Here is a 17,880-nt window from a genome sequence, read left to right as displayed (position 1 = left end):
GCATTCAATCATTTATCACTCGCAAAATGCGAGCAGGCGAGTGAAAAATTTGAGGGCTGTTGTAGGGTATCCATTCCGAAACTGTGGACATTGATATTGATTTGGCTTCCTTTGTGGCTCTCCACACTTCTGAGAAGGGTTTTCACAAGAGTTTGAAGTAGTTGTGGGAATTTGTGAACTTTTAGCCAAAACAGCATTATGAGATCAGAGAAAACCTGGCTTGCAAGCATCAAAGCATCAATGTATTTAATCTCATAGGTGTTCAGTGGGGTTGAGGTCAGGGCTCTGTGCAGGACACTCAAGTTCCTCCACACCAAACTCATCAAACCATGTCTTTTTGGAGCTGGATTTGTACACAGGGGCACAGTCATGCGGGAACAGAAAAGGACCTTCTCCAAACTGTTAATAAAAGCTTGGAAGAACACAATTAAACTAAAGTTGAACTCCAGCTTTAATACACTTTACATAGTTATTTTGGGCCAGCTTGGCCCAAAAGAACTATGTCCCTCAATAACATGTGAGGTCACTGGATGTGCTGTATAAACTGTATGTAGCTATGGCTACATACAGCATACCGGACTGTGTTCGGACTTTGCACCAAGATCTTCCAGAGGATGCGACATCAGCCCGACTCTCTGACTCAGCCAATTAGAGGAAGCTTTGCATTTATTTCAGGAATACATTTCTTTATATGAATGGCTGAGCGGCATTCAGATAGAGGCTATTGTGTTCCGGATATGAGAAAAAGTCTCTGCTTGAACCTGGAACACAGTGCGGTATGCTACATACTGTACAGTTTATACAGCTCACCCAGCAGCATCACATGTTAGTGAGGGACATCGTTCCTTTTTTCCAGCTTGTCCCAAACTAACTATGTAAAGTAACAAAAGCTGGAGTTCAGCTTTAAATGTTTTGGAATACTGTAGTATTAACAGTACCCTTCACTGGAAATACCTGAACTCAATCATTTGGAGTGGTGTCCACATATTTTGGCCACATTGTGTTGGTGTGATGGCCGTCTCCACATACTTTTGGCCATGTACTGTAGTGTATCGGAAAATTAACATTTTTCCATACAGTACATATGTAGCACCCTTGTCCTAAACAGGGTTGCTAATAAATTTAGCTGTGCTAGGTGGTAGCTAGCCTGGCTAATTTTGTAGTCTCTGTGATCATTGGATTTTCCTCATAAGCCTGGTTTAGCTGTGGTTTTTCCCTTTTGTCAATAGGTGGTACTGTTACCTTTGGCATTAGTGTGATGAATTACAGTGAGTCTAGGTTATGAATATGTATACTTCTCTCAGCCAATCATACTGGTCACTGAGCATGCTGGGAGAAGGTAGTTATTTGGAGGAAGTCAGGTGATCTTTGTCCTTTCCTCCCAGACTGGGTGGGTGTGTGAGGAACAGCTGATGCTGGGTAGGCCTGAAGCCTGAGGCCTAGCCATGTGCTCAGGGCTCTGTATGGGAGAGCCTTCACATTACCTAGAAGCATGAAGGAAATGATGGAGACCTGAGATGAAGTACCAGAGGTGACTCTGCCATAAACAGGGGAACCATGGAGAGCCTGGGAAAGCATCAAGATGGACTCATCCAGAGAGTTCCTGCACCTTCTGTGGGTTGAATACTGTTGCTATAGGAGACAGCTCATGCTACAAAGTACAGATTGCTGGTTCCAGCTTCAAGGCCCTTTTCCTGTACTACTGTCTACATTTTCTACATTTTTGTCTAATGAGTCTGCTAATCTGCTGTATTTGACTAAGGGGGTTTTGTGCCTTTCTCCTCTCTCCCACATTTTTCCTGTTGTAAGAAATAAACTTCTCTTTGTTTAAGCATAAAAGTGACTGGCGCCCATCTTTCTATCTTGTACACCACCCACCATGCCTAGTACCCTACACCCAGAGGAGTAATGTCGGCCCTCCCTGTCTCCGGGGGTCACAACCAGGCCTCTGGAGGTTGGGGGGGTGGGGGTGATACACATACAATATTAGTTTTATTATTATTTGAGGTAAAAGGAACATCTTGAATCCAGTTAGCTAGCGAGCCCATATCAATGTGACCATAGGCCAGATGATGGTTGGACATGGTCCAAACACAATTTCAAAGCCTCTCTGATCAGACTTTCTACACAGAAACTGTATTGCTAGGGTGTCTTTTGGTGCCAAAGATGGAACAAGCACAAGCTCATAAAATCTAATTTTTCCTTTCTGGAAAATGAACCCTTTTTGGACACAGAGTGGAAAGATTTATTCTTGTCAAATTTGTATTGCTGTCTGTGCCCCACTGAAGAGATTTCCCCACACTTACTGTGTAGCCACTGGACCAGGAAGTTACAGGACATTTCTCCAACACCTGTCACAACTCTGAAATTTTGGATTCTCTTGGTGATTAAATTATGATCTACTGTAGTAGATCATAATATGATATGTATAGTGTACTTATAGGGTAGGGGAGGGAAAAATAAATGTCAGTTTTTTTTTCATCTGTGTTCCCTAAGGCAGATTTCCCTTGACTCTTTATACTATAGACAGGATTTGAAAGGATGTCTTATCAATGCAAAGGGAATTTCTCTCTTAGACAGTTGTCAGGGACAAAAAGTGTCCCCATTTGAAGATTTGTCTTTTATTCCTGTTACAGTGGCAACTCAAAATTTTGGATTTACCAATCACTCCCATCCCCAGTTTGATATTGGTGATCAGGACAGAGAGTGAATCTCCCTGACAGGGGCACAGACAGTAAAAAAAGCCTGACATGTTCAAGCAAGTGACAAGTTCCGTCCAAATTTACTTTGACACCATATGTATTAAGCTGAGCTTGGCAGCCTTGCCCAACACAATCCAAACATATAGAAAAACGAATATGACTAGAAGCCTGTGAGTTCAGTTCACGGCAGCACGCTGAAGGGGTGTGCACTGAAAAAGGAGGACATGCTCCATTTTTACGCAGCGCAAAATATTAGCTGCGCTACAAAGCATTTCAACTCACTATGATGCATAAGGATGAACAAAAATGGAAAATTGATATCAAATACTTACCGTAATTTTCCTTTCCTTATGGACTCCATGGCAGCATACGTTCGGGTAGGCCCCGCCTCCTCTCCTACCTCATAGGACCCCACTCCCATAAATCTTTATGAAAAACCCTTTCAGCATCAGTGTTCTGTAACTAGCCTACTCGGGAATTGGGAGGGGACTCCTGCTGCCATGGAGTCCATCAGGAAAGGAAAATTACGGTAAGTATTTGATATCAATTTTCCTGACAGACTCCATGGCAGCATACGTTCGGGAAATAACTCGCTATACACTCCCGGGTGGGAAGATGCTGAACAAAGAAAACTTTAATTGGCACCGTCAACTGACAGGACTTGAACGCCAAAATTAACGGAAGATAATGCAGCAGGTTCAACACAGTAATGGGAAAGAAAGGAATTGACAGATGACCAGGAGGCTGCTCTGCAGATCACATCAGGCGCAACGTGTTTAGAAACTGCCCAGGACGTAGCGATGCTTCTGGTAGAATGAGCCGTAATCGCCTCAGGAGGAGCCAAGCCCTTTGCTCTATACGCCCATTGGATAGCCTGGACAATCCACGCAGCCACCGCTCTAGAAGAGGCACACATTCCTCTCTTTTTCCCATGGAGGAGAACAAAAAGGAAATCCGATTGGCGGAAGGAGGATGTGGACTCCAAATATTGACTCAAAGTGTTGCCCACATCTAAAGGATGGACTGGAGATTCCTCATCGGTTCTGAAGGTGGGAAGAACTATCTCAGCATTTTCGTGGAAGACAGAGGTTACTTTCGGGTTTGACCCTAGCATAGGGATTAGGACCACTCTGTCCTGAAAGAAGGTCAGAAAAGGCTCTTTGCAACCTAGATTATGTACCTCAGAGACCCTTTTAGCGGACGGCAATAGCCACCAAAAACACTGTCTTCAACGTAAGCTCCTTGATTGACATGGCAGCAACATCCGTAGAAGTAAAGAATTCCAAAACTAATGGGAGATCCCATTTTGGAAATCTTGACTTTCTCTGAGGCCTGAGCCTAACCGCGCCTTTGAAAAACTGTTGGATCAGTTGATGTCTTGCCCACTGAATTCCAGTGAAGGCTGAGATGGCAGAAACTTGCACCCAGAGAGAACTAACCGAGAGGGAGAGATCCAGACCAGACTGCAAGAAACTCAGGACTTGCTGAATAGTAGGTGTGTCTGCTGGACCCGACCTCTGGGCTTGATGACTCATGAACCTAGCCCAGATCCTTTCGTAGACCCTGTTGGTGCTAGCTCTTCTTGAACTCATGAGAGTAGGAATCACCTCTTCTGGGCATCCGAGAGCCTCCAACCTCCCCCTCTCAAGAACCAAGCCTTGAGGTGCAGACGCGCAGGGCATGGATGCAGAGTAGGACCCTGAGATAGAAGGTCCGGCCTGAGAGGTAGAGGGATTGGATCCCTGAAGCTGAGAAGGGACAGCAGGGGAAACCAGGGCCTGTTGGGCAAGAAGGGAATTATCGCTATGACTTCTACCTCCTCCATCTTCAGTCTCCGAAGGAATTGGAGAACTATTGGCACAGGTGGAAAAGCATAAGCAGTTTGGAAGTTCCATCTGTCCGTGAGGTCATCCACTCCACAGGCTCGAGGATCCCTGAACCTTGTATAGTATTTCTGAAGATTCTTGTTGCGTGGACTCGCAAAAAGATCCACTTCTGGCGAAATTCCCAGGGACAGAACCCAATCGAACACCTCCTGATGGAGGGACCACTCGTTGTCCAATTGGAATCTGGATAGGAAGTCTGCTTTCACATTCAACACTCCCAGAACAAAGACCGCCGAAAGATTGGCCAGATGTTGCTGGGCCCATGACATAATCGGCTCTGTTTCCTGGAGGAGAGACATGCTGCGAGTTCCTCCCTGCCTCTTGACGTATGCCACTGCCGTTTTGTTGTCCATCCTGAGCAACACTGAGGCCCCTTGAGTCAGATGGTGAAAAGCCTGAAGGGCTTTGAGGGCAGCTCGTAGTTCTAGGATGTTGGACACCACTCCGTGACCGGGAAAATTCCATCTGCCTTGTGCCACTTCTGACAGACAGTGGGCTCCCCAACCGGTACTGCTGGCATCGGAGGTTATCGTAATCCAGGAGATTGGAGCAATTGAGTGGCAGTTGGTGAGATTCACACGGCGTAACCACCAAGGAAGGCACCCCTTCATGAATGGGGTCAGGTGAATAACTTGCGACATGTTCTCTGTCGTCCATTGTTGGAGAAACCCCCTCTGGAAGGGTCTCAGTTTCCACAGAGCCCACTTCACCATGGGCGAAGTAGCTACGAGAGTCCCTACTACCTTCAGACACTGACGAGCAGTGAGACGGGAGGCGGCGAGAGCCACCCTGCCCTGAACCACTGGGATTTTCTCTTCGGGCAGAGAGATGGTGCAATTCACCGTGTTGAATAGTGCTCCGAGAAACACCAGCGACTGCGTTGGCACCAGATGGCTCTTTTCTAGGTTCAGAATCCACCCGAACTCACGGAGAGTAGGGATCACCTGCTCCAGATGTGAGAGTAACTGAAGTCTGTCCTGGGACAGAAGAAGGAGGTCGTCCAGATAATGGGGCAACCTGATACCTCTGGTCCTGATGAGAGCCACAACCGCCAACAAGGTCTTGGAAAATGTGCAAGGCGAAGTTGAAAGCCCGAAGGGAAGACATGTAAATTGCATGTGGGCATGACCGACAGCAAACCGGAGAAACTGATGATATTCTCTTGCCACAGGTACATGGAAGTACGCATCTTTTAGGTCTATCGATGCCAACCAGTCTCCTGGGAGAACCGAATGCTGTATTGTGACCAGGGACTCCATCTTGAATCTTTCTTGATGGATAGATCTGTTGAGATACGTGAGATCTATTACCGGGCACCAGGTGCCGTTCTTCTTCTGGACAAGGAAGAGAGGTGAATACACTCCCTGACCTCTTTCCGCTTCGGGAACTGGTACAACAGCTCGCTATGCCAGTAGGGTGTCTAGATAACCAAGAAGAACCTTCTTTTTTTCTGCTGAAGGAGGAAGGTGAGTGGTGACGAACCTGGGTTTGGGGACGTTGTCGAACACCCAAGAGTGCCCTTGGGACACAATATTTAAATCCCAGGGATCCTGGATCGAGGCTGCCCAGACGTCCCGAAATTGGAGCAACCTGGCCCCTACCGGGAAAACCTGGACGGGCCCAACCTCAAAAGGATTTGGTGGCCTCCAGGTCACCAGACGAAGAGCCTTTGGGACCTTTCTGGAAGGTGGTTTGTCTTGACTTCCAACCTCTTCCGTAGGACTTGCCCGATCTATAGCTGCGCGCTTCCCTAGAACGATTAGCGTTCTGTCTCCTTGGGAAGGAGCGCTTCTGAGCGCCTGGGCGTTTATCCTGAGGGAGGAACCTAGATTTTCCGCCCGTGGCCCGAGTTATGGCTGCATCCAATTTGTTCCCAAAGAAGGAAGAACCCTGAAAGGGAATCCGACACCATGCCTGTTTGGAAGCAGCATCGGCAACCCAAGGACGAAGCCAAAGGGCACGTTTAGCCGTAACAGAAGACAGCATAACTCGGGCCAAAAGGCGAATGGTGTCTAAAGACGCCTCCCCCAAGAAGCCCGCAACCATCTTCAGCTCCTGAATCGGGGAGCTCCGAAGAACTTCTTCCGAAACTCCTCCAAGAGTATCCTCGAGGGCGTTGACCCAAACTTCCATGGCTTTAGAAATTGTAGCCAAGGCCAAGGCTGGCTTACAGGCCATGCCGGCTGAAAGATACGCCCGTTTAAGGTCAGCGTCAATCCTCCTATCCAAAGGATCCCTAAATGATGCTGTATCCTCCATTGGAAGAGTGACGTGCTTCACAAGACGCATCACCGCCGCATCCACACTGGGGGAAGACTCCAGATATTTCACCTCTTCCTGTTTAAAAGGATACAGCTTCACCATTTTAGTGGTCATGGTCATGGAATTTTTCCTCTCCACTTTACTCCACTCTTCAGAGATTATGTCTCCCAGCTCCCCTAAGAATGGGAAATTCAAGCACTCCTTGCACAACTGCTTGAAATATTTTTTCTGCTTTGGAGAAGAGACAGCAGGATCCTACCAATCAAGGGCCTCTCTCACCGCCTTAACTAACGGGGAGACGAGGCTAAACTCAAATCCAGTACCGGAGTCATCTGAATCAGATTCGGACTCTGACGGGAGGATAAAAGGATGGCTGGGCTGGGAAGACTCAAACGGATCTTGAACCAAAAGATCTCTGTCAGGGGAGCGAGACGGCCCTGCGGAAGCACTTAGCCTGTGAAATTCAGCAAGAGAGTCTTTCAGAACTCTGCGCACAACCTCCTCAATATGTTGGTCCGACTTTTCCCTTTCACCAGTAGCTTGGGCATAACAGGGTTTACACAGAGAGGAACTGTCCGCTATCAAAGTACGGCACCCCCAGCATTTTTTCCCATGCGGGCGTTCCGAGTGGCCATGATGCGTGGAGGACTGGCCATCATGTCCCCTACTATGGGAGGAGCTGCGCCTGGATTTAGATGAGGAGTGCCGATGCTGCGATTTTGCATGTCTGTCTTCACTGCGTGCGCGGGGCTGTTGATCAGACCTGAAAGAGCTGGAGACAGACACATACAGCAGAACATAAGAAACGTGAGAGAGACACACAGACCATTCCAACTATCAGAATATCCAGCACATACCTTGGAAGAGCGGGCTGGCCACTAGGGGGCGGCGATGAGTCCATAGCTCAAGCAATCCGTACACTGTTTGACTAGCTGGAGGGAGGATATGCACCATCAGTCCCATGCCACACTGCAATAATACCCAACAGGAAAGAAAAGCCTTACCTTAATACACTAGACCAGAGTCTGGGGGAGGCTACCGATATGCCGACCTTCCCACCAGCTCTGGTCGATTTGCACGTTTAAATTGACTGCCCTGCGGCCATCCCGCAGTACTGCGCATCCGCGAGTGACATCAGACATCGCTTCTGCGCATGCGCGTTGAATTTACTATCCGGCGCGCACTGCGCATGCGCAGAAGCGCCGGACAACCCGGAAGCGGCGGACACGATCGCGGCTGCGGCCGCCACCAGACTGGAACCGATCACAAGTGAGCAAACGGCCAAGCTATAAACAAATGAGAGAAATACCTGACCTAACCACATGTGTAAGCAAACACTGAAGCACTCTGCAGTAATAAACCCATATACGGCACAGACACAAGCAGGCAGCATAAATACACACAGCATAGAGAGAAAGATAAAAAATGGGTCCCATATCAGGGCTTACCACCCTGCGGACAGCATAATCGAGTCCAGGAGACGCAACACCGGCTTGTACCTTCAGGCAATAATAGGCCACCCGCAGCAGCAGGGCTCTCTCGGCCAGACCACAGAGCTCCTGCTAAGGGTCTCTTCCATTGCCCCCTCCATACCCCGATAAGAGCCAGGGCTTATCGGAGACTCCGTGACTCAATCTGCTACCGATATATAGGACCGAAGAACAGTAGGAACATAACACCATATGTATGAGGAGGACAAAAAGGGAACACTGATGCTGAAAGGGAGCAAAGATTTATGGGAGTGGGGTCCTATGAGGTAGGAGAGGAGGCGGGGCCTACACGAATGTATGCTGCCATGGAGTCTGTCAGGAAAATGTTTTTGTGTGACATTTCAATAAAGTTAAAAAAAAAAAAAAAAGTAAACAGTGTGATGTGAAATTACAACATATACCATAAGCACTGCTCCTTGCACATCAGCAGCTCTGGTAGAACGTGTGAAAAAGCCCTAAACAGTTTCTGTACAAAAATAGAAGACAGGTTTGCTTTAGTGCCGGTTCACACTTATGCGGCTGCGGAGATCGCATGTAATTCGGAGCACACTGCTCCTTCATTACATGCGATCTCATGTGCCGTGCGAATTTCAGCCATACACTTTGTATGGCTGAATTCGCACTGCATCTGCACCAAAGACGCACATGAGGCATTTTTTGAGCCGCATCAAAATCGGATCGCACAATGGTTCACACGTGTGCGATCCGATTCTGTGCATACTTGCAGATCGCACTGCGATATGCAATCAAACTGGGGGTGTCGTTAACTTTTAATTGACACCCCCTGCGTATCGCATATGGCAGTGTGAACTGCCAGAGGTGCGGATGCGATGCGGGAACACGCAGCATATTCGCAGCGTTCCCGCATCGCACAAATATGAACCGAGTGGACTTTCCCCCCCCCAAACAGTAAACACAGTTGCATGCAGCTCATACTCAACAATAATTATTTTACACTCTCTTTTAAGACCAGGCTTTTTTCTGACATTTGTTGTTTACAAGTAAAAATTTGTATTTTTTGCTAGAAAATTACTTAGAGACCCTAGAGATTAAATGGCGGTTTTTGCAGTATTTTATGTCACGCTGTATTTGCGCAGAAGTCTTTCAAACGCAATTTTTTTGAGAAAAAATACACTTTAATGAATTAAAAAAAAAAAAAAACAGTAAAGTTAGCCCAATTTTTTGGTATAATGTGAAAGATGATGTTACGCAGAGTAAATAGATAACCAGCATTTTATGCTTTCAAATTGCACACGCTCGTGGAATGGTGACAAACTACAGTACCTAAAATCTCCATAGGCGATGCTTTAAAAATGTTTACAGGTTACCTGTTTAGAGTTACAGAGGAGGTTCCACACTAGAACTTTTGCTCCAGCTCTAACGATCGCAGAAATACCTCATGTGTGGTTTGAACACTGTTTACTTATGCGGGCGCAACTTACTTATGCGTTCGCTTCTGTGCAGGAACACAGAGAGATGGGGCACTTAAAATAGTTTTTTCTTATTTATTTCACATTTTATTTTTACACTGTCCATTTATTTTTTTTATCATTGTTATTCCTAATATAAGGAATGTAAACATCCCTTGTAATAGAAATAATCATTACAGGTCCTCTTTATTAAGAGAGCTGGGGTCAAAAAGACCCCAGATCTCTCATTTACCCTTAACCACTTACCGCAAACTAACGTAGATCTACGTCGGCTGACTTTGCATGGTTATACAGGGATGATGCCTCCAGCTAGAGGCATCATCCCGGTACTGTTGTTTAGAGCCGGTGGTCGGCTTTCTGGTGGTAACGACTGATGCGGCTCATCGCCGTTAGCTCGTGCACGAAAGAATATGTATATGGAAGTCGAGCCGCGAATGAAATCACTGTTCTAACCACACATGTGAGGTATCACCGCGGTCGCCAGAGTGTGAGCAATAATTTAAAAACAAGAGCTACACTCTAACTCTAAACTGGTAACCGTTAAATTTTTTAAAGCGTTGCCTATTGAGATTTCTTTTGACCGTAGTTTGTCGCCATTCCACGGGTGTGCGCTATTTTAAACTGTAACATGTTGGGTATCTATTTACTCGGCGTGACATCATCTTTCACAATATACAAAAAAATTGCAAACTTTACTGTTTAGTTTTTTTAAATATAGTGAAATGTGATTTTTCGTAATTTTTCCAAAAAAATTGCGTTTTAAAGACCGCTGCGCAAATACCGCGTGACAAAAAATATTGCAATGACCGCCATTTTATTCTCCAGAGTCTTTGCTAAAAAAAATTATATAATGTTTGGGGTTCTAAGTAGTTTTCTAGCAAAAAAATACTGATTTAACTTGTAAACAAAAAGTGTAAAAAATAGGCCTGGGGCTTAAGTGATTAAAAGCAAAAAAAATTTTTTTTTTTTGACACTGACTTAACAAAAAAAAAAAAATCCTGTCTTTAAGCCTAAGGACCAGAAGTGATGCCGGTCCTCCAAGGGCATAGAACCGAGTAGGGGCTATCTTGCTCCCACTTGACTTCCTGCCTAGCCACTGGCCACATAGGATCAATTCAGAGTTTACCGACGACTCCATTAGGCTTGGAAACGCCCGAGAAGCATCGGGAGGGGGGCACCTCTCCCACCGACTACAAAAGTGATCTAACGGCCAGCTGGGATCACTTTTATCTGAAAAGCTGGGTGCCTAAGGTAAAAAATTATATTGAGGTTATGGCAGCTAGCTGCTGCCTTAACAACCGTATTTAACGTCAAAAGCATGAGGTACATAACCAGTTAGGCGGGCAGCAAGTGGTTAAAAAAAAAACACATTTTATAATTACATTTGCCTCTTTCTAGACACTGGTGACATAGCCAGTGCCTCCCAGTTGCCTACTGGGAAGATTACCTCACCAGCGTCTTTCATAGAGTTCCTTGATCTGAAATTTGAGATCTTGGGTGTTGCTTAGACTTTTTTTATTTTTTTTATTTTGCAGTTTCAAATCTTGTAAGGTGCATGCATTAGACCTGGCATGAATGTCATCGGTGGCCAGTCCCTGAAAACCAATATTGGAAGCCAGCCATCGATGACATAAAAAAGTTGAAATGCGCTTGTACAGCATGGGGGACAAGACCATGGGAGGTAGATTGCTATACAACTAAAAGGCAAGTAAACATAAAATATTTTGCTAGTTTACCAAATGACAATTTATTACTGCTTTGGTTCAATAACAAGTACATGGGGGAGAGGGATCTGTTTTATATTAAGATATTTTACTGCATATTTAGAGAAAAAAAATCATCATCTTCTTTCTTCCGTTCCAGATATATGCATCGTGCTTGTTTCATATAATGGACCTCGTAGGGTTTTACATTAGATAACTCCTGCCAGGATAGTAATAAATAAAAACAATAGGTTTCATGTAGTGATAGCAAAATGATGAGAAAACAACAGGTGCTACAGCCGTGGCAGCATGGAGGGGGAAGCACATTGCTTGCCATCATTACATGATCAGCCGCTAAAATATTTGACAAAGAGGCTTCAGACAATTAGAAGCCTGAAGATGGTTCGGCATCTTAAAAAGAAAAAAAAAACATTGCAACATTGTTTCCAGAACTCAGTATTTGGGTGGAGGATTGTAGAACAGTATGAAAACAAACATGTTCGTCCATTGTGACTTTTAAGTCCTGAATTACCAGTATTTCCTGATGTAGCACCCTCCTAGATAGGTGCTAGGTTCAAAGCATTTTATGCTCCATCTGCTTACCGGGGGGAGCCTGATCTATTAGGTTGTCTGTTGCATGTTCCCAGGTGTGATACACTGGATCTGAGGGAGTGTCCCCACTGCATCCAATAGGGGATCCTGTTGGACAGTGGAGGAAACCTGGCAAGTGACACATTGACTTTTGTGGGAGTCCCAGTGGGAGGGCACTCTTGCAGTGCATCCTGGGATTGCTCCTAAAAGGTGGCAATAGGAGGCCGGAAAAGTTAAATGTGCATATAAGGAACAGCTGGAGGACCAATTTGCAACTTATTAGGTTAATTGGCAACATGATTTGGTATAAAAAGCGCCTCTCAGAGTGGCAGTGTCTCTCAGAAGTCAAGATGGGCAGAGGATCACCAATTCCCCCAATGCTGCGGAGAAAAATAGTGGAGCAATATCAGAGAGGAGTTTCTCAGAGAAGAAATTGCAAAGAGTTTGAAGTTATCATCATCTATAGTGCATAATATCATCCAAAGATTCAGAGAATCTGGAACAATCTCTGTGCATAAGGGTCAAGGCCGGAAAACCATACTGGATGGCGGTGATCTTCGGGCCCTTAGACAGCACTGCATCACATACAGTGTTGGGGGTAACTAGTTACAAAGTAACTGATTACAGTAACTACATTACTTTTTTTGGTAACTAAGTAAAGTAACTAGTTACAATACTAATATTGGTAACTACACTACTTTACTAGGCTATAGGAGGTAACTACACTACTTTACTAGGCTATAGGAAGTAACTACACTACTTTACTAAACTATAGGAACGCGCTTTCCTGCGTTACCCAAGCCGTGCGATACAATCATTATTTCGAAGAATAGAGAGGGATGAAGTTTATGATTTTTTGTTGCACTTTATGTTTTATTCTGTTTTTTCAGGTTTTGTTCTCATGTTTCCCAAAGCCTGTGTTTATACAATAAACTCTATGCAGAAAGAGTGTCATGTATCTTCTTCTACACGGTAAATTAAGAAAGAGGAAAGTAAAGTAATAAGTAGTGAAGTTACTTTTCAAATGCAGTAAGTAGTAAAGTAATCTCGTTACAATTTACAGAAGTAACTAGTAACTAGTTACATTTTTTGAGTAACTACCCCAACACTGATCACATACAGGAATGATACTGTAATGGAAATCACAACATGGGCTCAGGAATACTTCCAGAAAACATTGTCGGTGAACACAATCCACCGTGCCATTCGCAGTTGCCGTCTAAAACTCTATAGGCCAAAAAAGAAGCCATATCTAAACATGATCCAGAAGCGCAGGCGTTTTCTCTGGGCCAAGGCTCATTTAAAATGGACTGTGGCAAAGTGGAAAACTGTTCTGTGGTCAGACGAATCAAAATTTGAAGTTCTTATTGGTTAAACTGGGACGCCATGTCATCCGGGCTAAAGAGGACAAGGACAACCCAAGTTGTTATCAGCGCTCAGTTCAGAAGCCGGCATCTCTGATGGTATGGGGTGGCATGAGTGCGTGTGGCATAGGCAGCTTACACATCTGGAAAGGCACCATCAATGCTGAAAGGTCTATCCAAGTTCTAGAACAACATACGCTCCCATCCAGACGTCGTCTCTTTCAGGGAAGACCTTGCATTTTCCAACATGACAATGCCAGACCACATACTGCATCAATTACAACATCATGACTGTGTAGAAGAAGGATCCGGGTACTGAAATGAACAGCCTGCAGTCCAGATCTTTCACCCATAGAAAACAATTGGCGCATCAAAGAGGAAGATGCGACAAAGAAGACCTAAGACAGTTGTGCAACTAGAAGCCTGTATTAGACAAGAATGGGACAACATTCCTATTCCTAAACTTGAGCAACTTGTCTCCTCAGTCCCCAGACATTTGCAGACTGTTATAAAAAGAAGAGGGGAGGCCACACAGTGGTAAACATGGCCTTTTCCCAACTTTTTTGAGATGTGTTGATGCCATGAAATTTTTAAATTAACTTATTTTTCCTTTAAAATTATACATTTTCTCAGTTTAAACATTTGATATGTCATCATTCTGTTTTTATTCACAATTTGTACAGCGTCCCAACTTTTTCGGAATCGGATTTGTAGGACCCTGAAGAGTGATTCACAGTACAGTACAGTTCGCTTAATTCTACTTCACTTTAGTGGCAAGGTGAAGCAGCGGCCTTGCCACATCCAGCTATAATCCAAAGTCCCAGTAATTTTGCATAGTTTGTTCAGTTGGAGTATCCCACTAATCACTTCTCCTATCCCAGTTCTCAAATAAAACAACAAAAAACCAAAACCCCTGGACTGTTTTCTGACTGAGCCAAGCACTTAGAATATGCTGTATTGTCAAGTTGTTGCTATGGGTGACCCAGGGGATGCCAGCAGCTCCCAAGGGAGCAGTGCTACACTCATTTTAAATGATCCTACATTGCACACTCTTTAGCAACTCCAGCACTGAGAAGACATCACAGCTCAAGTGGTTCCTTAGTACACCAGGCTTACGTGTTTCAGGGGACACACCCCCATTTTCAAATGATCCTACATCGCACACACTTTAGCAACTCCAGCACTGAGAAGACATCACAGCTCAAGTGGTTCCTTAGTACACTAGGCTCACGTGTTTCAGGGGACGCACTCCCTTCCTTAGAGTCAAAGTTTATAGTTCTGCTATCACCTAAATTTAAACTGAACTTTAGGCCAGCCTTTCCCCCAAATTGCCCAGAAATTGTCATCAAGCCAGGTGGATCAAGCCGTTTTTTTTTTTTTGCCACACAAAGCTATGGGTTTTTGTTGTGCTGCATTACAACCCTGGGCACCATGTGTCCCCATGATTAAGCTCCGGGGGGCGGAGCAAAATGTGTTGGGGGCATGGCCTAAGTTGAGGTTGTCACTCTCATCACCATCATAGGACTAAATGAATGTGCGGCATTAGGGATCACTGCTTTCTCCTCCCTTGAGCGATAGCTTAGAGCCAGGATGGGCTCTGTACCTTGGCAGCACTCCCTGCAGCGGAGATGGAGGAATCCGCCAAAATACCCCATATTGGCAAGCCTGAGCGGCACACAAATCAATACCAGGGGTGGACTAGCTGTTTGCGTTCTAACAACCAGTGACATCATCAGTTGATAAGTGCTCTTGTTTACTCCTCGCCTGCCCCATTCATTATCACTAGGGTCACGTTTGCTGCGTGAGGAAGAAGAGAAACATTGAAATGCTAGCGAGTACCAGTGTGCAAAGGTATATTTTCTTTGTAAAAATACATCACTAATGTTAGGTGTCCTACATGTGTGAATGCCGCTGCATTATGTAATACTATTAGTTTAGCTGTTTACATTTTAGAATGGGGTGCCCCACAATTGTGCATAATTTTAAAGGGTACTTTGACTAAAGAAAGTTTGTGAAACACTGCTTTAAGCAGATAAAAGACACAAATTAATGCAACTCTGTAATCTTCTGTAGCGTCCTCCTTTAGAAAGGCTGCCAGGCTAAATTACGTTTTTCTCTTCACTGCAGTCAGTGTAGTAGTAATTGATTGGTTTTGTCTAGTCAGTGTTTCCTAACTGAGTGTATGATTTCTGCCACCTGCTTCTAGAACATGCATTCAAAATATAGGGCAGGGAGAGTCAAATGACCAGCATGAATATTTAACCACTTAAGCCCCGGAAGATTTTACCCCCATTCCGACCAGGGGGTATTTTGCGATTCGGCACTGCGTGACTTTAACGGAGAATTGCGCGGTCGTGCGACGCTGTACCTAAACGAATTTGGCGTCCTTTTTTTCCCACAAACAGAGCTTTCTTTTGGCGGTATTTGATCACCTGTGCGATTTTTTGATCACGCGCTATAAACAAAAAAAGAGCGTCCATTTTGCAAAAATAGCAATATTTTTCCCTTTTTTTTATATGAAATTCCCCCAAAAAAAAATGTAAAAATCAAAATTTTTTTAAATTTTCGGCCAATTTGTTTTATGCTACCTATGTTTGGTAAAAAAAATCGCAAAAAGCGTATTTTGATTGGTTTGCGCAAAAGTTATTGCGTTTACTAACTAAGGGAAAGATTTTTGTCATTTTTGTTGTTTTTTTTTTTAACGCGTAATGGCGGCGATCTGCGATTTTTTTTGCGGTACTGCGACATTGGGGCGGACAGATCGGACCCTTGACTGACATTTTTGACACTTTTGGGGTTACCAGTGACATTTCTACAGTAATCAGTGCTATACATATGCACTGTTACTGTAAAAATACACTGGTAGTGAAGGGGTTAACTTTATTTGAGAGGGAGGGGCTGTGTGTGTCCCTAGGGGCGTGATTCTAACTGTGATTGGCTGGGGCTTCAGCTGTATGCAGAGTGATCAACGGATCTACATAGTAGATCCAGATGATCAGCTCTCATACAGCGAGGAGAATGACAGGTGGCTTGTTTACACAAGCTGCCTGACTTTCTCCCTCTCCCCCGCCGATCGCAGAGTGGCCGGCGGACATCGGGTCCGCCGGTCACACGCGCGGGGGGGTCCGTGACCACTCGGGAGCGGGAGCGCGCCTCCGGGGGCGCGCGCTCGCTCCCTAGACCCTCACAAGCTAGTGACGTAGCCCTACGTCACTTTGCCTGTGAGGGGCTGACCGCCGACGTAGATAGTCGTGCGGCGGTCGGCAAGTGGTTAATATACCCCAGCTAATTCCTGGAAGGAGGCCAGCAGAAGGTGGCTGTGGAGGTGATAAATGTTTGGGAGGCCAGTCTAGAGTGTTCTTTCCTCTCTAGGGAGGGTTCCAGTTCTTCTGGGACTGCTGCCCCTGGGAGATAGCTAGTGAGACAAGAAACTGGAGCTTGGGCCTCAGCTGATGCTGAGCCGAGGTCCTGGAGAAGATTGTTAAAGGATTATTTGCTGGTGGGGAATCATTCTGGAGTCCTGGTCTGGAGAAGGATCTTTTGTCTACCTCTCTGAGGAACTTCTTGGGGATGGTGACTGGCAGACGGCTCCTGGGACACTGTAAATAAAGACCTTGCTGTGGAATTTTGGGTGTGCAAGTGCTAGAAGGGGACTGGGTGTCAGAAGATGCTATATGGACTGGGACATATACATAGAGTCCTAGATATACTGGCCATTCCCTGTTACCTCCAGGAAAGGCTGCTTAGAGAAGATTAGTGAGAAGTTGTCCTCCTGTTATTCTGGATTTTGTTTGGAGTATACTTATCCCTAATCCCCTCTCCTGTTCTAAGTCACTCAGTAATAAATTCTAAAAATACACCCCTTATACTGAGTCTGTATTGTTTCTGTGCATGGGAACTGTGCTTGTTACTGGCAGCCTATACACTAGCAAGGGAGACCTGGGCATATTCTCAGCGTCCTCTCCGGGGAAGAGTGCTAAACTTCAATACATTAATAAATGTATTTTTTTTTTTTACATACAAGCAGGGTAAGTAAGTACCTGAATTTGATTTGGTATCAGCCTCTAACAGTCCCTGTACAGCAGAGCTGGAGTTTTTAGAGGAAGAAGCAGCAGAAGAAGCCAATTCGTTTACATGCTGACAACGAGCATGCTGAAAGAAGAATCTAGAAGAGAGACCGAGAGAGGAAGTCATCACTGTGCTGCTTCTCCTTTCACTGTCCAGTCATAGACTAGGGTGGGTCCAGGATGACCTGGGCTCAGGTAAGTGGTTTAAATGATGCTGGCCATCAAACTAATCACAACTTGTGGTGGAAAAGAAGTACTGTAGTGGAGAGCTCTAGAACAAAAATTAATATTACAGAGCTGTTCTTTTTTGTCTATTTTTTTTAAAGGCCATCTCCAGCCAATTTTTGTCTTGAACAAAGTTGGGAAGAGTGGGAGTCTGTTAAGT

At 45.1% G+C, this 17,880-nt stretch overlaps 1 protein-coding gene across 2 annotated transcripts in view; it reads right to left on the bottom strand.

Annotated features, from left to right (window-relative positions):
* Positions 1–17,880, bottom strand: part of DLG2 (discs large MAGUK scaffold protein 2) — a 2,359,657-nt gene that overhangs the window by 2,193,752 nt on the left and 148,025 nt on the right. The gene's annotated exons all lie outside the window — the stretch shown is intronic.

Source organism: Pelophylax lessonae (assembly GCF_965119305.1).
Source record: "Pelophylax lessonae genome assembly, chromosome: 2".
NCBI lineage: Eukaryota > Metazoa > Chordata > Amphibia > Anura > Ranidae > Pelophylax > Pelophylax lessonae.
The sequence above is the reverse complement of the archived record's forward strand: the minus strand, read 5'-3'. Positions and strand labels throughout refer to the sequence as shown.